This window comes from Channa argus, chromosome 15 (assembly GCF_033026475.1).
Source record: "Channa argus isolate prfri chromosome 15, Channa argus male v1.0, whole genome shotgun sequence".
NCBI lineage: Eukaryota > Metazoa > Chordata > Actinopteri > Anabantiformes > Channidae > Channa > Channa argus.
The window spans coordinates 16,422,373-16,449,041 of NC_090211.1; the positions used below are offsets into that span (position 1 = coordinate 16,422,373).

At 40.0% G+C, this 26,669-nt stretch overlaps 1 protein-coding gene across 1 annotated transcript in view; it reads right to left on the reverse strand.

The window, feature by feature from the left end:
• LOC137100311 (protein phosphatase 1 regulatory subunit 29) overlaps window positions 1–26,669 on the reverse strand; it is a 60,905-nt gene that overhangs the window by 26,441 nt on the left and 7,795 nt on the right. The window contains exon 2 of the mRNA XM_067478063.1: window positions 16,438–16,639. The gene's annotated coding sequence lies outside the window, so the exon portion shown is untranslated. The remainder of the gene's footprint in view (window positions 1–16,437; window positions 16,640–26,669) is intronic.

Here is a 26,669-nt window from a genome sequence, read left to right on the forward strand (position 1 = left end):
ATGTATACTTTAACACACACCCCTACAGACCTAAACACCTTGTGCAGCGTGCACAAGGTTTATAACGGCAAATTACCAGCATTTCGTCCCCTTCATGCTCATTCTCACCTTGATGTATAAATCACATAGTGGTACAAATAACACAGCTGTATGACACTGACCTGTGTGGAGTCAACACTCATGTCAGCATTATGCTGTGGTGCACCTGGTCCCAGATAAGCTGCTGTGTTCTATCGAGCAGAAGTGATCTTTATACATTATACAGTTCTTGGTCGTAATTTCGAAGGTTAAGTATGTGTATAATGTGTAATGTGTGTATTTGTTACCACACCCATCTAACCAGATGTTCAAACCTGACACCAGATAAAATGCTGGAAATATGTGAATTTTTTATATTTGCTGATATTTGCTGGCCCCATAATTCTTTCAGGACCCTTACTACCATTTTCTAGAATGTAGGACACCATCTTTTAATTTCCTCTAAACTAACAATATAGAGTACAAAAAACCTCAAAACTTTTTGAAAGTTGCCTGTGTTATGTTTCTCTCCTAAACCCAGATTCATTACTTGCTCTACTTCCTGCTGTTTTGATGTCCCTGAAGCACAACTCCCTACTGTGGGGAGTATTATCTCACGCTGGGAGTTTTAACTAACTGCCACTTTCTCCAATTAGCATTCCTGAAATGACAAGGTTTGCCGACTGCAGTTGGAAAACGTGGAAGATTGCAGGCATGGACTGAAACAAGACCGAGATTAGATGCATCTGAGTGTCTACATGCATGAGTGATCTTTCAACACCTGTCTCCCCCCAAGGAACAACAAGCAGAGCATTTGCCTTCTTGTGACAGGAGCCAAGACTGTTCGACACTTTCTTCACAGCCAATCTCAGCCTCAGCCAAATAGTGCACAAGTCATTTTCATGCATCCTGTCTGTAATTCTGAGTTTGACGTTTGCATTTTTCCCTTTTCCAATTTGACAACAAATGATGAGAAATTATGGTGGAAATCAAGCACAGGTAAATTGTATTCTGTTGGTATCACATTAAACAGCCATCGGAACCAATTTTAACATTAAAAGGGTTCAATACTGAACCCACATTCAGTCACAACAGAAACAAGTGTTTTGTTTTGTTTTTTTCACTCTACAGCTGATACCAGTTTTTATCCCAAATGATAAAAACTGCATACATGTGACTTTCTTCTTCTCTCTTTCTTCTTCTCTCTGACAGTAACCTGATCCTATTCACTAAAAATCAGTGGTGTCAATCTCTCCCTCTCTTTCCTTGATACATATCTTGATAAAGGGGCCACGATTCCATACAAAAGTGATACAGATACAGCTGTACTGATATGATACACTACTTTTCAGAGCTACGTAAATGCCCATTTCCTATTTGATCTAGCTTCTATTTAAAATACACGTTATAAAAAGTGTATTTTTGTATCTTTACAAACCTACTTAAAGCTCTAATGGGTTTTGTGCCCATGACACACTTCTGCAGGTCATTTACTTCTAACATTTGATCTTTGTCACTGAAAACATTCAAGCCCTCCTCCAACCAAATACACAACCCTTAGATAAAGTTGTACATAACCTGCAAAGCTCACACATCCTTAATGAAGCATCAGGAAGGTCAGAAAGGTCAGTGTCTGCTGTAAGAATGAGATCATTAGTTGGTTTTCCAAGGGCTACTTGGGTTCTCTGTTTGAGTTGTTCTAAGAGAATTAAGAATGCTAAACATAAATGGAGGGTTGAAAATGGGCCAGTATTTATTAAAATCATCGACTTCCGAATCTGATCTTATATATGTTAAGAATTTAGTTGATAGAAGCAAATAAACAATTCACATTGCAATGTTGTAATGATGTTTTAAATAGCACACAGTATTCACAGGGGATTGGTTCAATACATTTTTACGATTGGTAAATACATAATACATGGTACATGGTTAATGACTGGAGGAACTCTACTGAGTTCAGTTATAAAATGGACCTGCTCCAGTTGAAAAGCAGATCATGTTTTGGAGGACAAGGAAGGAACTAATTAAAGTGTGGGACTGGATGTTGACTTGCTGTGCATAAAGTTAGACTAAAGTTTATGCTTGTCATTAGCTCGTCTGTAGATAAGATGTTGAGACAAACATTATAGTTGAGTGTTAAAATCCTCAAGATCTGTAATCAACATATGCACAACAAGCCCCTATTCTACTTAAGTGACTCCATCATTTAGATACATATTGGTGGAATTTGTTAAATAGACTTTATGTGTAAATATGTTTATTTTATTTTATTTTTTTTGGTACCACGGTCTAGCAGCCATTAGAGGACCTGTACTGGCTTCAGCACGTCGGTCCAGTGCCAACTCCTGTCTCTGAGGGTAATGCCAGGGTTTCAATCACTAAAGTGGGACATGCTAAAAAATGATCCTGTGCTCCAGCATGCTTTCCATCCGAGTATATGTTTTTCCCTTTCTCTTTTTGCTGCAGCTTGTACATTGCGTCAGCAGACGGGGGATCTACATTTATGAGAGATTTCTGCATTCTCAATAGCCTTGTTAGATCTAAGTATTCACAGAGTTAAAGCAGTTTATGTGAAATAATTCATGCTGACAATAACTACTAATTATAAGAGAGCACTTCATCTTGTAACTTCTGAACAATCTTCTAACATACATTGTGCTGCACGCACTGTAAAGCCTGTTGCCTTGACACCAACGTGAGCCTATTCACAAGATTAATAATTTATTTCACATCATTTAAAAATGCTCTAAATATATTCCATATATGTCTTTCAGGAGATAAAAATAAAGCCAACGATGAATTCCACAGCAAATTGCATGGATTAAGAGGCAGATTCGTTAGGTTAAGTAGAAAAAGTAAAAGCTTCAATAAAAGTGAAAGCAACCTGGGAAGGCAATCAACATGACCAGGAAAATTTTATAAGCTATAGGTTGTAATAAGATTTAAGTTAGAAGGGTTCTGATCATATCTCAGATATCATATGCAGAGGTTCATGTAATACTTAGCCTGCAGGCTTAGTCAACCCCAGTCCTTTAGGGGATTGCATAGGGAAGTTAAGCTTATTGTAAGCTTTTCATTTAATACAATATTTTACTTGTTCTCATTTTTATTAAATTTTTTTGTCGTCCTTCACATCCAGATACCAAAAGGAAAGAGGAAACAAAGTGCTAGAGCATGGCGAGTAGTAGCTATCCAAGTATCCAAGTACGACAGCAACACAAAAATGGATAATAGATTAAAAGGACATGAAATGTAGCTAAGGACCTGAACTGTGCCCTTCTCAACTCACTTTTGTTCCCCTTAGAAAAAGTGAGTTGTTTTCAGTCCCACTTGCATGAAATCACACCTGATACCCCAAATGCTCAGGTTCATTCATATCCACCTGGGTATTGAACATACTGGCACACAGGCCAGACCCAAGACCCAAGGCAGTAAAAAATAGACCTGACCTAACCTGAACTACCCCGGCTCAACTGAGCAAAATTTGGACCCTACCAAACTCAGTTCCCGTGTGGGACCCCCAAGACAGCCTGCGAGGACCTCGATTGTACTGACTGTAGATGTAAAAACTGGCACAAAATACAGAGCAAACTGAGTAAAAACAAAACAAAACACATGGGCGAGAAAGAAAGAGCCTTTTATTCAGATACAAAAAAAGTGCTAGAAGAAAGAGAGAGATTGGCTTAGAAAGTGAGAAAGAGACAATGTGGGAGGAGAGAAAGAGAGCATGAGATGACGAGGGACAATGTTAGGAAAAGTAAACAGCTGTTTTTGAGTTGACAGGGGGAGACAGATTTTTTTTAAAAAAGCCTGATTGCAACTTGTATCGTCCCCTGGGCTGCTTCAGAAAGAAGTTTTTTCATGGGTTTACCTGCAATTCTCTGTCTTTGTCTTGCCAGACCTTTGTCTCTCACCTTTCTGGCAGCCAGGTGAGGACAGGACTAAGCTCCCATAATACGTTTTCAGTATCTTTCTTCACACTCCAGTAAGCCACAGCAGGAGATCCAATTTAAATAAAAGGGACTCTATCTATCTATCTATCTATCTATCTATCTATCTATCTATCTATCTATCTATCTATCTATCTATCTATCTATCTATCTATCTATCTATCTATCTATCTATCTATCTATCTATCTATCTATCTATCTATCTATCTATCTATCTATCTATCTATCTATTGTTTCGTTTGCTCATTCTTCCTCTACCTCCTCATGTGGGCAACAGTATTTCTTGATACAGTATGTGTGTGTAGGCATATCCGCATATGGCCTGTGATCATACAGAAACAGAAGATGGTTGGAAGAACAATAGCTTTTCTTGTGATAACAATGGTTTCATACACTGCTGGCTGCAATGTTAATGATCACTGCTGCCACATTCTCGCTCGTCTGTAGGCCAAGTTTGCCTTGGTTTCACACACATAAATAGAACTGCAATTCACAATTTTAGCAAAAGTGAAGCTGTGTTTCACCACTTCCATTACTTTTACATGGAAAACGTGCATGCACCTATAGCTTCTCCCTAGTTGAAACAATATGGGTAGCTGTTAGTTACATGTATAAGTTCCACGGCTATTGTTTTGACATTAATTTTAAAAAGTCATTGTACTGCTTGTGGAGTAAGTGCCCGACATTTGGGCAAGAATTGGCCCCAACTGAAGCACAATTTGACATGGAAGTAAATGGGCTGCACAGTGATTACATGGATTATCCACACTGCATCTTACCAGACAGAACGCATCACAACATTACACCAATTTGCAATTTGGTGGTGGAGCTGCCAAGCAAGGAAGGCGCTGGTCTGACCCATCAGGACACACCAAGTGAGGATGGTCTTTTGACCAATGACACTTTAACATGTGGAACTGTAAGTGACTGGGGATGAAACCACTGAGTGTGTGATTAGTAGAAAACCTTTCTTTTTCACTCCTGATCTATAGCAGCCCCTATGCAATTACCCATAGGAGGAAAAGTCCTTGACTTTTTTTTATCAGATGTCACAACCCTGTGGGACTGTAAAAACAACGAGTAAAAAAGACGAGTCTCTGTAGTTAGGAGGAGGTCGTGTAAAAAAAACAAAAACACCCAAACTGAATAATGTGACCTAAACATTCACTGGAGCTTAATGGGATTTTTCATAAGGCACGGAACCGGTTTTACTCTACAAAAAGGTGCTGTGTGCCACAACTTTATTCCTTTTACAAAGCATTCTAAGGCAAATAGTTCACGTTGGGGTATTTACACTACCACCATACTACAGTAATACTGTACTAGGCTATCAAAGTTTATTTGATAATGTTTTTGTGAAAAAAAATTATTGTTAGTGACTATGAAATTGTTTATTTTACTTTTGTTACTGTTAAGTTTTTTTAGTAGGATTGCCTGTGAAGCAACCTTTATACTTATTTACCAGCTAGACACTGTGTGCGATGGGCTAACAGGTCATTCTCATTCTAGGCTACCTAGATAGTATAACCCTGACATGCTTCTCAGGTTTAAAATAACGCAGGGCTAGGTCTCAGATGACACACTGCTCCAGTTTGATCTTCTAGGCAATGTATGTGTGTGTAGTGGTGATAAGTATGTGTATGTGCATCTTAATTGAGTCCCCATCACTCACACACACACACCCACACACACACTCACACTATAGCCCAGTAATAACTTTCTGTAACTATTCTAAAAATACTGCATATCCAAACTTTTTATTGGTACAGCTGCTTATTTGAGTAGAAGGTTGCAGCAGAGAGTCACATGAAAAATAGCACAGGCTGGATGAAAAACAGCACTGCTTTGAGAAGGTGAACTCAAAATCAGCAAGTGACATTTCAGTTCAGTTCCTCTCAGAGCTCACATCTTACTTGTCAGGATCTGTGAATGTGGTACGTGTACACTGAGCTGGATCACTTGTTTGTTTACTCTCCACATTAGTACAGCAGTCCTGGGTCCTGTATTATTTAAGAATATCCACTTGAATCACAGGGCTAGTGGTTTGATTTCCCTGTTCCTCCTGGACAAATGTTGAAGAGTGTTTGGGCAGGAAGCTGAACCCTAAGTTGCACCTGACGATTATAATAATAATAATAATAATAATGACTAAATAGATAATATCAAGTTTAATTCTATCCAAAAGTAATGTGAGCCAGTAGTCATTGGTTCAAAGGAGTTTTTGAAAAGTCAAGTTATTCAAATTAGCAGGTTAAATGATCATTTTAAAAAGCATTCACCCACTTCACTTGGAAGTTTCACCGTATATATATATATATATATATATATATATATATATATTTTTTTTTACAACACTGACTCGTGATGACTTTAATTTCACTTTAGTTTTTTAAAATTAGAAAGAAGAAAAAAAAGATTATTTCGTGTGTCTCTAAAATGTGTTTTTGCCTCGGTTCCCTGACTTCTGGCTTTCAATAACCTTTTTGCAGAATTGATTGGATCATCTTCACAGTGTAGTTTTTGAACATGAGTCTGATTCACCAGTAACTGGACCTTGCAGATACAGTACATCCAACCCTCGCCTTCTGAAACAAAAACACCAATAAATACTTCAGCAAACATGCCGAAGTCCTCTGTAAGGTGTTCCCACATTAGAGAAAATGTGATAAAACTGGCCTCTAAAGTGTCCCTAGTGAGGAGCAAATCAGTGAGGTGCCCTCTTACGTACCCCACGGTAAAGGTCCCCCTTTAAAGATTGAACACAATAACGTAATGTAGCCTTTTGTCTGATTGTGCATTATTTTTTAAAGCTGATATCAGGTGCCCTTTAAAATGTTTTTGACGTTGCCCCTTCAGACAGCCTGAGTCCACAACGAAATGAAACTCTGATTCAATGTTTTTGAAATAATAAATGAATAAAAGGTGAACTTCTTTCATTAATTTCAGTCACGTTTCACATACAAGATGTACAACAAAATTGCTTCTGATGGTTGGATGAAGGGTTAGTCCTTATGCCATCAATCAGGGACACTCATTCCACGTTCTCGAGAGCTGCTGCAATGCTTGTTTTCCAACTGTCCCTGCGCTACCCACTGCTGCTACCTGAATCAGGTTCGTTGGATCAATCAGAAGCTGCAACAAACCCTCTTAGATGGAGGTGGAGTGGACAGAGACAAAGTAAATTGGCAGATGATTGACTGGACACACCTGACCCAGGTAATCAGCAGTGGATAAAGCAGAGATAGTTGAGAAACAAGCAAGACAGTGGATCTCGAAGAGCTGGATTGAGAGACCCCGCTGTGGATGTTGCTTTAGATTAGTGACTGTCATTAGGCCCGAAAATGTCTGGAGAACGCAAAGATTTCACTGAAATAGAATAATCCTGAAGAACAAATGATATTTAATCATTATTTTTGATCCATACAGTGGATTTAACTGTCCTGGAGCTGCTAATCTAAACAGCTCTGCAACTGCTGTGCACAATGTCGGAATTAACACAATCGACGGTGGATATACACCGGTACTCACCTATCACTCATAAAAGAAACATGGTACATACCCACTGAAACACACACACATGCACTTTTCCCTGCTGCGAAAGGTTTCCGTCCATGAAAGAAAACCATTCAAAGAAAAGCCCAAACGGGGTGTGGATGTACAAAATCACCATGGGAGGATTGTCTGAGGGATGCTTTCTTTTTCCTTTGATCATTTATCTCTTTCTTCCTCAACCACTGACTGTCAGTCATTGTGTTTTAGCTGAACTGCTGTTGTTAAGCAGTTGCTTCTGGATTAGGTTTTTGCAAGCATACTGATCTGATTACCGCACTAGATAGGTCAGCTTATGCAATGTGTATGGCTTGCTGCATGGGGGATGTCTCTTCCTCTCATATACTCCCCTACAGTTTCTTTTTCTGTGTTCTCCCACTCTTAGATTTGTTGGTCATAACTGTAGTGGATTATGCGACTAAACTGTTTTTAGTTATGCTAAAGGTCAAGTGCAACCCAAACCATATTGTCCAAATGCACTCTTTTATTTAACAAATGAAGTATTTAAATCAAATTAAAATATTTATTCATAATACCATCATTGGTTGTGTATGCTGTAGTAAACAGATGTGCGCTGAAGTTTCACCCAAGCTGAAATAATGTGAATGGGTTGTAAAACTCAATCATAAGCTCTCTAAAGAAAATCGTTATACGTAAAATAGTACACAACCAAAAACCCCGCTGTGTTTTCCTCTGTAGGCTTTCATCTGGTGGAGAGCACAGCCATAATGTGGGCGTCAGCGTCGATTAACATGGATGAAATGAGGCTCATGCAACCTCCTACTCTTCTCCCAGACAAGTACACATTGTCTTGCTCTTTCTTTTCTAAATGTTCTCCATTTGTACGTCATGAGCAAGGACCATGCTGTAAAAGCAAAGCTGTCCCTTCATGTCTCATCTACACTTCTTTGGGGTTGTGTCACGTCTCAGATCCTCGGTGCTCATTTTCCCCTTGTCTCCACAACAAAAAGACACATTCGTTCTCCTCTTCCGTTCTGTTCTCTTCTTTCCTCTTGCTTGGCAATGCTAATGGCTGTGTGTGTTGTGTGTGTGTACTATATGTGTGACTTAGTTGCTTTCAACTATACTGTAGCAACCAGTGTTGCCTGATAGAGCTAAACTTAATATGTGCATACGTTATTCTACTGAGGACACTGTGTACTACAACTTGAAAACTATATTAGACATTTCTGGCATTATCTCTCTCACACACAGACATGCAAACACGAGTGATAGGCAGAAATATAATTCTGACTACGACAGCAACACTGTCACTACCCCCCCCACACACACGCACGCACGCACGCACCCACACACACACACACACACACATACACACATACACATTCACACATACACAAGCCACTGATAAATACTTCAAGGTTGCAGCCTCATTAGCCAACAGACCTGGCAAGCGGATTAACACTTCAAAGAGTGAAAATATGTCAGGAGCCAGAAAAACGTAAGGTAACGTTAAAAAGTAGATTTTTATTGCAGGAGAGGGAGAATTAGGTCAAAACAAACTATGAGATATATGATATATGACTGGGCAGAGTGGATGCCCTTTCTTTTGACTGCGCTAAAACCAGCTCTCTTTCTTTCTGCTCCTCTGCTTAAATTAAAGTTTAATTTCTGAATGCATGTGCATGCATATCTTAGCCTGTGTGTGCATGGATCTGTCTGTACTGTGTGCTCGGTGATTCTGAATGCAGCCATGCAAGTGTGAATGAGTTGGGGGGGGAACAGAGCAGCAAATGGGCAGTGCAGAGATGGGAAAAAAGACAAGGGACAAACAGCATACTAATAGATTTAATAACGCATGGCAGCCGTGGTTGCACCATAGCTTATGGTGCAAACACTGTATCGCAGTAAAGACGGCCAGTGATGTAACCTAATGTGAGCGGGATTAGTAATTGCTAGACACAGTATTCTGGCACACTGACTGCAACAGTTATACTAAAAAAGGGAGTGGGAGCGGCTGGAACACTGCAAGAAATAGAGACAGGGGAGTACAACAGCGTGAGCGTGGAAGAGAGAAAAGAAAGGTATTACAAGATTATATTTCTACCAAATAAAAGACCAGGCTGTGTTTCACAAACAGATGTGGTGGGGTGAAAATATATGCAGCCTAACAGCAATTGACACAGGTGTGCACAGAAACAGCATGTTTCCTTCCAGCTCTTTATCTTGAGCTCTACCCTTAGTGTTGACTTTTAATTAAGGTCTAGGCCTGAGTGTGTAAACTGTGTGACAGGGATGAAAGAAGAGCGGTTATGAGAAAGAGTGTGTCACTTTACATGGCTCATTACAATATACAATGTTTAAGACATAGGTGGAAAAAAAATATGATTAAAATATGAACCTCTGCTAACACCTAATAATGTAATAACCTTTTTTGATTTTCATTTAACTTTCATTGCCCAGGTCATCATATTATTTTAATGAAGGAACAATCAAAGCATAGGCCTGCAAACACCATGTGTTCATAACCAGAAGATTCAGACCATTATTAAACACATTAAACTACCTTTAATAGTAATAGTTAGAAGATATGACTTTGAGTGTTTGAACATGTTGATGACTGAAACAATTTTAGACAGTTGTTGCTCTTACTATGTTTTTCTTATTACTTTTTAGTTCAAACTAGTTCAAACTGAGCAATGGTCTAAGTGCTCATGATGCAGATGCAGTAAAGTCATTTAGCCTCCCAGTACTTGCAAACATGGCATCTATAGAGGATAATAACAGTTTATTTACTATAAAGTTCAGTATGGCCTGGTGGAAATGCACATTATCAAGACTTTGAAGATATCAAAAATAGGTTTGTATTGTCAAGTAGCTTGATGGACGTGTGAAACTGTGTTTTTATTTGAATTATGCCATATGCAAATTAAAGGGTAAACATGAAACACAGGTGCTATTTATTTCCTCAGCTACTAGAGAAGTGATACAAATTCACTGGTGGCAGTTAAATCTAAGCCTGTAGCTGCAGCTACACACACCAGTTGGCTTTTTTCAATTCAACAAGTGCCTACAAAGCACAATTTACAGCCACTTTGAAGTTTGAGATAATTGGAAAGGCAAAGCAATGAAAGTCTCGGTGCATATGAGTCAAACTAACCTCAGAAGTTATCAGTAAAACATGTCACACACTTGATGAGACTCAAACTGTGAGCCCTTCACTGGGAGCACCCACACACAGAGACAAGACTCCAGACAATGCTGACACAAACTGTCTCACACACACACATCCACACAGTGTCTTTGATTTATCACTTCCAGACTGCTCCGTACTCATATATACACAAGAAATACTTAGAACACTCAGCTTAGTTGCCACACACACACACACACATACCCAGACACAAACATACACAAAGTCTCAGTTCTAGGCTGCCACCCAATCGATAATCCCATTATAGCTGAAAAGGCTCTTTTATTTGTTCTGATTGAGTTTGGGGGAGGAGGAAGCATGGCTCATAATTAAAGTAGGATTTGCCAGATTGATGGTTAAATGGGGTGAATCGGAACATAAGCAGACACTTGGGTCATGGTGCGTGCAAAAAAACACTGTGATGAAGTACTCAAGAAACAAGCTTAAATTTTACCTCTCTTGTCCTCTCTTTCTTCATTCCCCACGAGGGGCCATCCCACATCACACCAACAGTAATAACACATCAGTAACACAAACCAAGCCATGAAGCCCAAGGAATTGTCTGTAGACCTCCGAGACAGGATTGTTTCAAGGCACAGATGTGGGTAAGGGTACAGAAAAATTTCTGCACCATTGAAGGTCCTGATGCATCGAAGGTCTCTTTGGTCTGAATGCCCAGCATCACATCTAGAGGAAACCAGGCACCGCTCACCACCTGGTCAACACCATCCCTACAGTAAAGCATGGTGGTGGCAGTATCTAGGAGACTGGGAGACTAGTAAGGATCGAGGGAAAGATGATCCTTAATGAAAACCTGTTCCAGAGCGCTATGGACCTCCGACTGGGGCGACGGTTCATCTTTCAACAGGACAACGACCGTAAGCACACAGCCAAGATAACAAAGGAGTGGCTACGAGACAACTCTGTGAATGTCCTTGAGTCCTCTCTGGAGGGATCTGATAATGGCTGTGCAGCAACGCTCCCCATCCAACCTCATGGAGCTTGAGTGGGAGAAACTGCCTGAAAATAGGTGTGCCAAGCTTGTAGCATCATACTCAAACAGCCCGGAGGCTGCAATTGGTGCTAAATGTGCTTTAACAAAGTATAAAGTAAAGGTGGTGAATACTTATGTACATGTTTTTACATATATATATATATATATATATATACATTTGCAAAGATTTCAAACAAACTTGGGGTATTTGCTGTAGAATGTTGAGGAAAATAATGAATGTATGTATATATGTATATATAAAGTAATAAAAGAATAAAAGAATAAAATAGTACAGTCACCTACTCATACTGGGTCAAAAGCCAGGGAGATAAAGTGAGTTTTCAGCTTTGATTTAAAAATAGACAGTGAAGAGGCCTGTCTAACTTGCAAAGGAAGTGCATTCCACAAAATGTGAAAAGAGGATGTGCACGATAAATGCACACATACGGGGAAAAAAGTGTTTGGAGGGGAAATTAACCTAAAATACAGCTTTAATAAGCTAAATGGTACTAAATAGTAAAATGTGTTTATACTGGACATCATTAATAAGAACGAGTGTATAGTGTATAGTGCACTGTGTGCTTTGTCCCAGTGCAACTGTTCCCTCAGGCTGTTGCTGGAACAACCTTGTCTTCATTGACATTCATGCTGCTTGCAACCACACAACAGCTTAACTGCCTCTTTGCCAGTTTCAGGTACAGTGAATTCAGTGATACAATAAACACAAAACCACACTGAATGCAAACAGAACACCAGCTAAAGTTCAGGTAGCTCTGTTAGTTGCAGCCAAGTGTTATTGTCCTCAGTGTTTCGCCTACAAGGTAAAACCAAGGTGACCAACAACACAACGAGCTTCAAATGTGCTAAAATGCTTTAAATGGCTCCATCATGGCACCTTAGAATGAGATCTTCACAATGCCACAGCATGTCATGAGATCAGTGAGAGTCGGAGAACCGTTTAATGCTCGCATTCACACCTAATGACATTTTAGAATCACCCATTAACCTTATGTGGATGTCCTTTCCTTTGTGGTGACCAGAAAGTAATGCAGTTACGGGCAGCTATTCGACTGCCCTAACTAACAGTGTCCAGCTGACATAAGGTGGCTGGAAGAGGGCCCCACTGAGGGCGTTCTGCTAACCTCTCTTCCACTGCCCTCAAACTGTACTCATTACAGGTAAAGCTGGCTAAAGTTAGAACATCCGCTGACATGCTGATACAGAATATGTGTTTTTGCAGGTCAGTCCTGTAGATGGCAATTCTCAGCATGTCAGTCACCGCCGTTTCTGAAAATGTTGCCACCAAACAAGCCCAGAAAGGCTGCGGTAATCCTGGAGCACAAGCAACATGAGACTCGAAGGATAAACATCCAAACACCTGTAAGAATTTAAAGCATTATTTGAGTGGGAGCCTTGATATCTTCCTCAATTTCATCAAGTCAGTAACTGCCTTCCTTAACTGCCTGTAATGGGTAATAGTTTCTCTCTTGGTGTATAAATTTCTAAACATTTTCTTCTCAGCAGGCCTACAATGAGCGCCTCTGGCTCACTGCAATCACCGTGTTAATATTTTACACAAGTGAATATGCATCATATCTCTTTAATACCCTCCTTACACCACCTAGAAGGAGAGGTTTTAACTTTAATGGCACTCAGAACCTGCTTTTTTTGTGAACATTGCTCACCCATTAAATTGGTTGGTTTGGTAAAAAAAGGAGTCAATTTTGTCCTCAAATGCAACCAATTTACTCACTCATTAAACATCTAGTACAGAACGTGGCCCACTCTGCATCCAGGAAAGCGTCAATCAGTGAATTCCCACCCACTGCTGTTGCTCTGTAAGGTCTAGATGCTAGTTAATGTTTTTCTGTACAGTAAAGTGCATCATAAAGTTCTATTAGAACTCCGGTCGGTCTGGGAAAGGCCTATAAGCGAGCAAAGTGATTTGAGGTGACAGAGACCATAGAGTTTTTTTATCAAACTGGTTTCAAAAGGCCTCAAACATAACGGCAGTAGCATCACCGGTGGCTGTAGCTGTGTGATCAGCCATGTCACATAGCCTTGGACATGTTCATATTTAGTCATCACTTACATCTCACTTCTTCATGTTGGGGATGTGTACACATACAGACATAGAGTACACACAAACGTATGTACTGCAGTACATACTGCAACTGCAGTATTAGCTTTGTCTTTTTTGCTCTGGGGTTTTTGCTTTTTTCCCTTTTATTGGCTGGGCTCGTTTGATATGCCAGAGCACATTCTATAGCACCAAATGAGCAACGTCCCCAAGCTAAGAAGTCTTTAAGATGCTGCCACTGTGATTCAGGGATTTCCCTGTGGGGGAGACAATAGTGGGTCCAGCAGAGAGGCTCAAGCTCACATTGACTGGTGGTGCATGTAAGACATTGTGTATGACATGGGGATAGAGACTGGGAGTGTAAGTTGAGTTGAATGTGCAGAGTCTTTGGTTGAAACGGTATCGAAGAACAGGGATCGTTGCGTGTACACATCACTATACCTTCGAAAATTTCAGTGCATCATAAAACAAAACACATTTGTGAAAGAGACAATAGAAAGAGGCAAAATGTGTGAGTGTCTAACATGCACATTTAATTGGTTAAACTACAAACACTTGCAAAATATGACTGTTACATTGCCCACAGGTGAATGAGACAGGTGCTGAGCTGCTCCCCTAGACTCTGCTCCTGATTTTCTTTTCCTCTGTCATCAGACAACAAGACTGGGGAGCTACACTGCTCTGCCTCCTGGCCCCTTTTGTTGCCAGCTTACAGCTAGATTTCTTACCTACTGTGAGCTACGTACTGTTACGACCAGAAGTCTCTTGCATGTGGTGCAGAGGTTAAGAACACAAACATATTGAGTTTGTTATTCATTTTCAGTTGCCCAATTTGTTTTTGTTTTTTTTCATTATGTTTTTCTATGTGCTTTAACTACCTGACTTTTTTCCAGGAAGCCCTGCAGGGAAGAGCTGCCATTTTTGTTGCATCCTTTGTCTGAGCCAGCTTTAGAATGGTACATTTCTTTTTCAGTCAGCTAGTAGTGTATTTTTTTTTATCTCATGTGTGTTTGGTTTGATATTTTGGCAATAGGAGAAAAATGCTGCGCAAACAGTGATACACTAAAAATAAGGTTTTGGCTGCTGCCACCTTCCACCAAATCAAAGCAGTGTTCACTTTATTTGCCTCATTTGCTGATTGTGAATGAGCTTCACATTAATAAATTAAAGGTCAAATATCTATTTTTGTCCTACCAAGGTCATTGAGAATGGCAAAACTGAGCCTCTGAGAATGAATCCCAAAACCAGAAAATAAAGTGTAGACTTAAACTTATTTGAGGTTGCTTTTTATCGTTGTGTTTAGGGGCAGCGCGGTGGTGAAGTGGTTAAGGCTGTCGCCTCACAGCTCAACATTTGAATCTCCCTGTGTGTTTCCTATGGGTACACCAGATTCCTCCCACAGTCCAAAGACATTTGTGTTAGGTCAATTGGTGACTCATAGGTGTTAATGGTTGTCCTATATTCAATCCTTTCACTCTTGCAGCAAATGCATTATGTATGTATTAATAAACAGCAAAAACATATCATATGCTCTAAATTAATCTAAACAGTGGTTTGTGTTTATGACTTTGGTACAAAGCTGAACTGGCACCAATGTTCACAACAACTTGTTTCTGTACTTGTACTAGTATGACTTTTTTTAAACACCGTGAATGGGAGTGGGAACACATCTGTGCAAATCCTGAATAATAATAATACAAGCTAAATTGTATTATTAAAGTTGAAACTTTTGCCTTTAGTGATGTAGTATTCATTCATTCAAATGTGTTTGAGTGTGCTTATTAATGCACACTTTAACCATCAATGACAATGCCCATACACTTTGTGTGCACTTTTTTGATGATTAAATCAATTCCTGTTCATGGTGATTAAATGTACAACCTCCCTTTTTGGTGATGCTATCACCTGAGTCTGAGTCCTGACAATAGCAATAAACACCGACATATAATCACCATCCATACTGTGGATGTTATAAAGGTGGATAAACTGGGTGGCTTTAACACTGCATTACATCTTCTTAAAGCGAGATTGAAGTGAGATTTTCCTCAATGCTAGTATAGTACGTGGGAAAAGGAAGGAGCAGAAATAATTACAACAATTACTCCTTTTTTACTTTATCTTTGCTTGACACACACAGCACACACACATATGCACACACAGTCAGAATATAATAACTGTGGTAAGTAAAGCACTGCCAGCACTAATGACAGTGTTGCCAGTGAAATAAGTACAATAAAAGCTGGGAAGATGGCTTAATAAATGACTGTGAAGACACTAACTAATGCTTTCAGCACAGTGCTAAACTGTGTGCCTAAAGCCTCACTCATGCTCACACGCTGCACATACACTCATTTAAAGTGACATACATGGCCCACATGCTAACATTCACACTGGCAAGATGATAAGCAAGTGTTGAACTATGACTTGTCAGTTTTTGTTCTTGGATAATGTCATTACTGGCAAATGTTTAGTGTATACATGCGTGGCAGCCCAGGTAGATAGGATATACCCAACATGTTGGGTGTTTCTCTGAGCACACACACAGTCACAGCAAAGTGGGGCCATCCTCCATATAAAAAGAATATTTTTGCAAAAACGAGGAAATCTCTTAGATTCCGAGAAATGGAAAACCTCCCCCCAATATACAACAGGAAATGACTTCTTTTTTCACACTAAAATAGTTTCCTACCTTGTTCCCCTTCTATGTTCGTCCGCGCACACAAAAGGACTCCTTTCTCTTTTCTAACTGTGTATCCCTTATGAAGATTTTCTGGTGAGAGAAGGGGTTCCCAGGGTTGGGAGATGGTTGATGCGGAAAATTTGCTGATTGCCTTGTTCCTCTTGAGACACAGGTCCTCGATGGTCCTCGGGAGACAAAATTGAATGTGGAACTGAAATAAAGAAAAAAAAAAGAGGGATTTATAGTGAAATGGGTAGAATAATGCAAGATCACAATGGAAAGAAATACTACGTGTTTGACTGGTAATTCATTTAAATTTAGAATGAGATGTACAGGAACAGCTACAGTAGGTGACTTCAAATCATTATGCACAGTCACTTAACTTTATTTAACTGCGAAGCAATTTGCTCATTATGTCCATTAGGCACAGCAGTAAGGCTGAGTGTTAGTAAAAGGAATTCAGCTTTTGTTTAAATGCCAGCAATAACATTTAGCATATTACCTACATTTCAAAGGACGAGAGTGTTACAAGGAAAAGAAATACCTTACTTCAAAATGCAACTTTTTCTAATAATGCATTACTCAGGACGAAGAGATTTCAAAAGCAAACAGAAATGCAGCAAAGTCACTGTGTGGATGAGTTGTCAGAGAGAGAACGAAAGGTGGAGCAAAGAGAGCGAGGTAAAGCGGGATGTCTGTTTCTCGGCATCTCGGCATCGTCCATTGCACAAGTGTGCAATGGACCCATCTATCTATCTCTCTATCTATCTACCCACAATATGCCTGTCACTAGTCTATTTTTTACTCCATCTCCATCGCATATTTGTACCATTCAGTCTTCTCTCTTTCTCTGTTGCTCATATGTCACTTTATTTCACCTGAATTAACGTGGCCCGAGCCGACAAGCAGGACGATAACAGCCATGAAAACGACGGCCGATGATCCATTAGGAGGGCGCGAGGTGACAGATGGCTCGACCTGTAAGTGGTAATATATACATATATATAAAACGAGATGCTAACCATCTACTTGTTTCAGTCACAAAGCAGGACACCTGTCACAACTCTAGCTGTCAGTACACAACACATTGGCTGCCTATGAATAATTTGTGCAAATAACTGTCAAAGAAGCGGAAGCACAGACACAGGGGCTTTTCTTCTGTCTCTCTATCCATCTACTGGTCTCTGCCTCTCTTTATCAGTCTCCTTCCCTCTATCTCTCTCTCTCTCTCTCTCCCCGCGGCCCTCTCACCCTCTCCCTGACACACACACAGGCACACAAGCACAGACATACCCACACAGACAGTCTAAATCAGCCCAGCCGGCTGCCCCATAGTGAACTGAGTGTGACATCTCATTTTCAGCAATAATACTGGGCTGATCCTGCTCCTCCCTTACAAGTTAAACGGAGAACGAGGGCAGCATTACACACGATCGTGGCTAGGCACAGTAAGTAGGCTTGAGCATGAGACATTGCAGGAGCACACACACACACACACACGGGAAAACACACATTCTTCAACCTCTCGCTCACAGTCAAATACTTGCAAGTGACATGAGTGCACAGGGCATGTTTTGCATAACCCCTGCAGATACTTAAACAAACACTTGCACTTATACAGTGATTGTATGTACCATACAGACACACCGGGTTCCAAGCCGAGTACTCAAACAGACTTGAAGCATCTCCCCGGCGTGTTCTCATTGTCTGAAGAAAAGCAAAAACTAAAGGAGACTAAAACATGCACGCAAAAGCAAAGCTCATTGAAGATGTGCATACTCCAGTGTCTACACTTAGTCAAATAAAGTTTAGAAGATTAAAATTTGAACTGGAGCACATTCGGGATGGTGCTTATTCAGGAAAAAATAGTTTTATGTTTCCTAAAATCGCTGTAAAATTCTCAGAAATATATTATTTTTTATAAGGGCGCTGGTGCACCGATAGCTTTGCGTTGTTTCGTTAACAAAATGGGTCCTCTGGGGATATTTCCTCTTAAAGGTCCATGTTATAGCTGTCAGTTGGACTAAAATGAAATATTGCCAGAATGTACTTTACAACCATGCCTGAACCATTTACATTTTGGAAACTCCCAAGAGTTTTCCTCTTGGGATACCCTCAAGTCAACCTGTCAACTTTCTACCCAAGATGTCAAAAACTAATAGGACCATTAAAATTGCCGAGGATATTTTTAGTCCCCGGAGGAGGAATGCTAATATTTTGAGTGAACCCTCTGACCTTCCATTTGAGGCGGCAGTTTCCAGCTGTGCGCGACACGTCTCTAATGAGATTTCTGCCAAATTGTACTGCACAAATGTACGCACTCAAGAGAATAACTGCAAAAAGTTGAATATTCCTAATTCTGTGTTGCAGAACAGCAAACATACCGTTATGTTCTTTAATACTCTCAAAAGTAACACTGAGGACTGCAGTGGGGACTTCAGTTTCTTTTGTGTATTCATTTGGCAGCTGTAGACCACAAAAGTGTTTTCTCTACAAGTTGTCATGTTAAAAAGTTAGTTAATAGAGTGGCACTTTCCTGATTTACGGTGTACTGTAGGTTAAACTTTGGACAAAGGCACAAAACTGAAAAGTAATGCAGCATTTCCTCATCTGCTTTTCAGTAAAACTCCCTCACCAGGCAAGTAGTAGTGGGTTTTCTATACAGCCTTATTGTTAGTCTCAGTAATAGTTGGACACCATGTGGCATTACTCCACCAGCTTCCCGTGTGTATTTATAACAGCCAAATAATGTCCACATACACAAGACACATCCACACGGAAACATCACAATTTTAGTCAGACACTGGGATGAGCAGCATGGCCCCTAAGGGCCTCGCAGACAGTTGGCGATTATTGTCTTGGTATTCAGAGGTGACACTGCTTTATAAGTTTACACTAAGTGTTAATATTCATCTTCATTTCTCTCCTCTCTCACCTACAGAGGTTTGCTGTCTCTCTCCCTCTCAATCATTCTCTACCTCTCCCACTCATAATCACATCAAAGGGAAGCAGCTGCTGACACAATGAGAGGGTTGGAAATGAATCATGAGTAATTTTTCTTCCGTTCATCTGTACACAAACACACACAGACACACAAAGAGGCCTTACTCATAACTAGGTGCAGTCAGCATTTGTATAACTTCCACGCTCTCTCAAAGAGCCGAGGGTGGGTGCTGCAACACTCGTGTGTGGGGGTGACTGTATCTGTGCGTTTGAACATGCGTTATGAAGAACAGTGAAACACGGAAAGTATTGGAGACAAGTTTGAGGAACAAAGAAAAGAAAAACCAGTAGACAAGGCAAAGCCAGGAGAAGGGTCGAGATGCAAGCAAATCTGAGGAGATCGGGAAAGATAAGAAAAACGAAGACAGGAAGGAGAACAGTCATGGAAGTTAGATAAACAGTGAAATTACCTGAGAGAGGTGACATTATATTACAGATGGGATTTTTCCTTTTCCATTTCAGTTTAGAGGTGTGCGCATTTACAGATCAGCAGACTAACAGTCCTTCTAGTGAGAACATTTTCAACCATTAATTGGACTATAACTGACGTGGGCCGCAGTGGCTCAGTGGGTAGAGAGGTCACCGATTGTCTGCAGGATTGGCAGTTGAAAGCCTGACTTCCCCTGGCCATATGTCAAACTGTCCCTGGACAAGACACTAAGCGCTAAAACTGTTCCAACCCCAGCCACTGAGGAGGCACAAGCCAGTGAACTCTGTGTGCCGAAACCAAGCCTGGAGAAACGAGGGAGACTTGGACTGGAAAGGGTTTTTGGCATAAAAACCTGTGCCAAATCAATAAGCAGGAAATATGATTCACGGCCCAATGTGGAGACACCTAATAGGATAAGCGAAAAAAGAAACAAACAAATAAAATTGGACTTCAGCTAACATGTAAAGAAGTTCCTTTACTCGGCAGCTTTATGCGTAATATGATGGTTACAAAAGTTAATTGGAGGAATGTGTTGTCTAGACTGTGCCTCATACTGCTACATAGGTATGAGAATGTTAACACAACTGCTCTAAAAAAAAATCAATTGTATGGAGCTTCTTAACTCTAGTAGATTTGATTTTCTACATTAAAAGTTTCTAATTTCAGATGACTCATTTCTTGAGCATGAGAAAGTCTTGACCTCTACATCTGTACCTGAGCAGGTAAAAATCTCTTGCCTGCTTTATGAGAGATAAACAAGCTTGTGATCTCACTGTGATTCCTCTGTGTGTTGAAAGAGCAGGGAAAGATGCCTAATTATGCCTGAAACAGGGTGCCAGTGCTTGGTTGCATACAAATTTACATTTATGCTAAAAAAAAACAAAAAACAAAAAAAAAACAAGCAAAATAACAAAATAATGCAAAATAATATGTAATTTTCACGAAAATAATAAAATTAGTCAATTGTGCAGTGTTCATCTGGACAAGTCCCATTTGTAATTTGATTATGTAAACATCCAATTATCATGCCTCATGCCTCATCATCTCTGAGATCATCAGGGCAAGAAGCAAATTCACAATAAATCCTATATTTCAAAGGCACTGTAAATGCTTCTCAGATAAATGAATTCAATAAATGTCTGAGTTTATAATCTGCATATCCAAATTACATTATCTGTAAGCCCAGAAACAATAAGTAATACCTACACATGAATAATGGTAAATAATACCTTTTTTCTAAGTAAGAGACATAAAATGCAACACATGTTGGAAGAATGCATATGTCAAAAATGTATTCTACCAACTCAAAAATTCATCATGTAAGTATATGCACTCATGCATGTGAAACAAAAGCCATCCTGAAATATTAGTAATGAGGCAAGAAATTAATGCTGCCACAAAAGACATTTTTAAAAATCTGAAGAGAGCAGGTGTGCAAGAAAACAACCAAGGAGATGTCACAAAATTCAGGAGAGGCAGGGATGACAACGGAGCTAACGGGTGAGAAGAAGCTTATACGTTTGGCAAATTGTCAGTGTTGGTTAAGTGCCACTGGCTGAGATAAGCATGAACCAGACATTCGGAGTAATTTCTGTCTTCTTCCTGTTTCACACACTCACAGTGTGTATCAGACTAGTAATTAGAATTGAAATCAAACCAATTTCATCACAGAAAGTGTGAGTAGTGAGACGTGTGAGTCTGCACGGCTGGTGTGACTTGTCACCAGCAGAACTGCACACTGAAAAACTGCAACATTACCAACATTACAACATCATGAAATTACCAATTTAAAAGGAATATTCTCCATTTAATTACTTAGAGAGTAGGTGGCGTATACAGTATATTGACAGTAAACTTCCTACTCGACTTTGCCACTGATGGTTTTCACGATTCTACAGGAGGCAAGACTGAAACTGAGCCTCTAACAAACACTGTCTATTTTCAGAGCCCACCCATCTGTCTTTGCGTCTCTGTCTTTCCTTCAAGGCACATGTGTCCTTAGTACTGCCAGGCAAAATCTGCCACTGAGCCTCCTAACTGCAGAGCTTCAGGCGAACGAGACAAAGAGAGGGAGCGAAAGAGGAGGAGAGCATTAGCGGTAGAAAGAAGGTTACAAAAGATGCAAAAGTTGACGTGAAAAATATGTTTGGGGGAATCTTTTCTTCCTCAGGGTAGTGCATTGTATCATGAACGTGATTGATGAGGACACCTTTTCGAGGGATGCGATGTATGATTGTTCTTGTATGTGAATCCCTTTGTGCGTATCTGAGGACACAATAGTACTTCGAGGGTACTTCTGACATACGTACCGTACACATGAAATACACACATTAGGAGTAATTCGCCTGGCAAAAATGGAACTATTTCACCTTAAGCAAAGTCAACGACAGCTCTTTCATCTTATCTCATTTCAACACTTGAGCAAGTGTTTGTGTTGATGGTTTGCCTTTATGGAGCAAATTGATCTTTTTAGCAATCACCCACTTCAATAACAGACTCACCTTAAGATGCCTGCACAAATGGGTAGTAATCATTCAGTCTGTGAACTTAAGGGGCGACTTCACCAATTTTCAACTTGCTCTCTGTGGCTTTAGTTTAGGCTGTCAATGCTTTTAAACTCCCCTCTGACTTCCCTGTAAAAAATGTTTCTCTGCTTCTTGCTGAAAAACTTCTCCAGATGACATCACCCAGAGGAGTTTTTTTTAATCATTACAACTTACAACAGATGATTTCATCAGGGGGAGCTTTGAAAAAGCAGGCTGAACACAATTACAACCTCCATAGTAAGAGCACCAAGATGATATGATCTGAACTGAAGGTTTCTCCAAGTGATGTCATCTGGAGGCATTTTTCAGCTAGAAGTAGAGAGATATATTAAGTCAGTGGGAAGTTTAATGACATTTATGTACTAGAACCAAAGAAGCAAGTTCAAAATAACGGAAGGTGTCCTGTAAATAAACAAGCATTTATTACATAGCACTCAATATCCAATCCACTCAACATCTGCTGTTTTTTTAAGTAAAATACCCAGTTTCTTTTTCTGCCGTAATGAACGATCCTGCGGTACAATGTCCAGTTTGTTTGACTATAGCGTTGTTGAAGCTTTTTATTGTTTTGATTAGCCAGGTACAGGAGCTGGTGGGGGTCTGAGGGGTGGTGTAATAGAGAAAAATCTAACATTTTTCAACTCAGTTTTCACAAAACGTGTTGTATCGCGGTTATTTTAAACGCATCCACGTTCTTGCACTAAACCTAAAAGTCAGAGGTTTTCCTTCCTATCAGCTTAAACAGACATGGAGGAGAGGCAGCAGTTGATCCACTGGTGTCCGCCCTTGTTTTTGGGGAGGCAAACCGCCTTATTTCAGCGAACCATATGATTTAATTTACCTCTGGCTCGTGCTTTTTAAAATGTTATAGTTTTGAAAGATAAAAACTGCTGTCATTGTTAAAACCTGATGTGTCGTTTTATTGGGTTTTGCGATAGTCTGCAGATTAAGCGCACATCAGAGGAAAAGCCTCTGAAGGTGGGCTCCTCTGAAGTTTACTCTCTACATAGTCCAAAAGCGCTTTCATCTCGTTCATTCTGTAGGTTGTAGTGGTTTAACACTCACACACACACATGCTGTACACGCTTTACACCACTGATTCCTCTCACACAGACACACCCTGTTAATATTTTTGTTATTTACATACATCATATGAAGGGTACGTGTGGACTGTCATTTTTACAACCCCGAACCACGTTTCTAACAACTGTCTCTCTCTAATGGAATTTCCATAATGCGCCCTTTTGTTCACTGTGTTGCTCCATGCTACATCTGCAAAATGATATTTTGTTGTATATGAAGTTGTATCAAAGTACCTTTTGTATTAACAGACTTCTGTCTAGACAGCATGTATGAATCTTCTTAACCTAAGCCACATTTTGCCGTGCATTTAGGGCTTATTGAATCAAATGCAACAAAAAAAACACTACATCAGGATAATCTCCATCTCTCTGAGTAGGAGGTTCGAGTAGATAGGAGACAGTAGAGTTTATGTTTGTCACAATTGAATCGGTTATGTAACAAAGGAAACTGTGTCTCAGCTTCCAAGTCATTTTCTTAAAATAACTGATATGTCATTTATGCAGGCTAGGCAGTTTTTTTGTGCCTGACAATATTGGTGTCTGTTTAAAAAGTAACGGTTTATTTAATTGTTTTGTCTCCAGGTATTTCTCAAGTGCAGCAACATTAATTTGTGACTTTAATGATTACACAGGTCTAACCAGTGTGGGCTGTTTGTTGATACCTCAATGCTTGGATCAGTCATCGTATTAAGGTTGTGTAAAATACATAGAGAGCACATGCGCATGCAGAGGATTGTTCATGGCAACAGAATCAAGATCACTCAGAATCACTTGTGAGTATGGTTGTGGAATGAAATATACGCACATAATCAAATGACTTACATTTTATTTGATAGTTAAAAAACAAATAATCTGTTAAAACTGCGCAGAATTTTGCATAAGCTGTTTACGAATACTAACAGTACAGTAAGTACAGCACAGTACAGTTCCACATACACACATTGATTTTAACACACACTTGTCTAAGCTTTTGTCGCCTTGCTGGTGGATTAAGTGTGAGCATTTGTGAAATCATTTGAACTCCGACGAGTGTAAAGCGGAGAAAATGTGACTGGCTTAGGTTTTTTTGTGCACATTTTACAATGTATGTCTGTTGGGGCCTACGGTGTGAAGGTGTAATTCTACTCTGCTGAGACTTAAACACACAGAAAACTGCAGGAAAAGAAATGAGAGGAAAAGTGAAAAACAAAATGAAAAAGAACAAATGAACTTCCCTTGGCTTGTGTTAACAGAGAATGTACAGCAATCAATATTGTTATTGGCAGTTGGGAGAGGTAGCATTGGTTTGACTATTGATTACTTCAAGCCAACAGCTTACTTCTGCATTTTAGTCTCAATGACTCAAGACTCAGCATCACAGAATGTCTGTGGGAATCTAACCAGGGAAATGGAAAATGTAAGAATGAAGAAGAAGTGTGCTCTTGTAAAATACAACTATGTAGGTTGTTTGTACACGCAAGCGAAAATGACCAACAGCGGCTCTTAGCAGCGAACACGCAGCTGCGTTTAGATAATGAAAAAACTGTCTGGACGAGGCCGGGGTGGATGCACGGTATTAACCCAGTACCTTTGATTGTTTAGGGTGAAAAATAGTAAATGGTAAACTAGCCACTATATTGGCCAGGAGATGGTATCTGCCATTTTGATGCTTAGCGTTCAAATAATGTACAAGTTTAGCAGATGCCTGCCTCCCCACATGGGGGAGCTACCTCAACAAAGAGTTATGTGAATTGTATGAGAGGGTAGGGACAAAGAATCTATAGGGGCGTTAGGCCTGGAGCACTCACTGTGCACACACTGCCAGGGTTTGGTCTGTTTGTACTGAAAAAACACTTGGCCACTAGATGGAGCTTTCAGATGCAGAAGTCTGTCTGCAATAATCTAAACACGGTGTCCCGAACATCAAGCGATGCTTCTGGTTTTACCATCCTCACTGAGCCCAACCTTGTTTTTTGTTTTTTTTTCTTCCCCTTTCTTCCCCTTTCTTCCCCTTTCTTCCCCATATAATTGCGAGTACATTTACGGAACTACTGTACTTAAAGAAATGTAACTTTTTCTAAAGCCTTTTCTAACTGTCTTAATGTGGAGAGGTGCCTTTGACACCTGTGATTAAGGCTCTCTGAACAACACTGCCGGCTGTGCAAAGTTATTGGCTTCTAAATGTTTTAAGCAAGGCTTGCTCTTCCAACCAGTCAGTTTCAGCAATTTCAGCAAGTTCTGCTTGATTAGGTTTTGGGGCAACGTTCCAGAGAACGTTTTGTCCATTCTTCTTCACAGAACTGCTTCAGATCAGCCATAGTTTTAGGACGTCTGATTGAGATCTGCTTCTTATGAGGTCTCTTCACTGAATCTCATTTGGGTTTAGGTCTGGGCTCGGACTGGGCGACTCCAAAAGGATGGATTATGTCTCTCTAAAATCATTCTTTAGTACAATAACTTTGATTGGCAGCTTCTTCTGCGCTTCACCTTGCAGATAGCCACCCTGACATTATCCTGTAGCATACCTTGATAAACTTGGAAATTCCTCCACATCCACATGTGGTTCAGGCCTGGAGTAACCAGAACAGCCCTAAATCATAATGCTCTCTAATGATTTACTGTTAGAATGATATTTTCCTCTTATTCCACCATACATAGTGCGGCCTTTTCTTCTCAGAACTCTCTACTTTCATTTCATCTGCCCACAAGGCATTTTCCAAGTAGTGCTATAGAGTGGCAAGGTGGTTTTGAACTGTGCTGCAATGTTGTTTTTGGAAAGCAACGGTTTCCTCTGTCTTGCTATGAATGTTCAGCGTTTTGTAGTTGAATCCTGAACAGAGATGTTAACCAACGCCATTGAATTCTTCAACTTTTTAGCTCATTGAGCATATGTTATTGTGTCTCCGGAGTGATCTTGGCTGAGCACCCACTTCTATGGAGAGTAGCAATAACACCAAACCATCTCCATTAATACCCTAACAGTGGATTGATGAATATCTAATGTCTCTGACATTACTCTGTAAACATTCACAGCTCCATGCAAATCCATAAGTCTTCAGTGTAGGTCCTCGTTTTTACCGCCCGACTCCAGTGAATGTTAAGTGACATCGGAAGCCTAATGTTGCCCTTACTTTAACTACCATCACTTTTTATGTTTAATGTGTGTGTTTCATTAAGACATGAAAGATTATGACTGTGTGT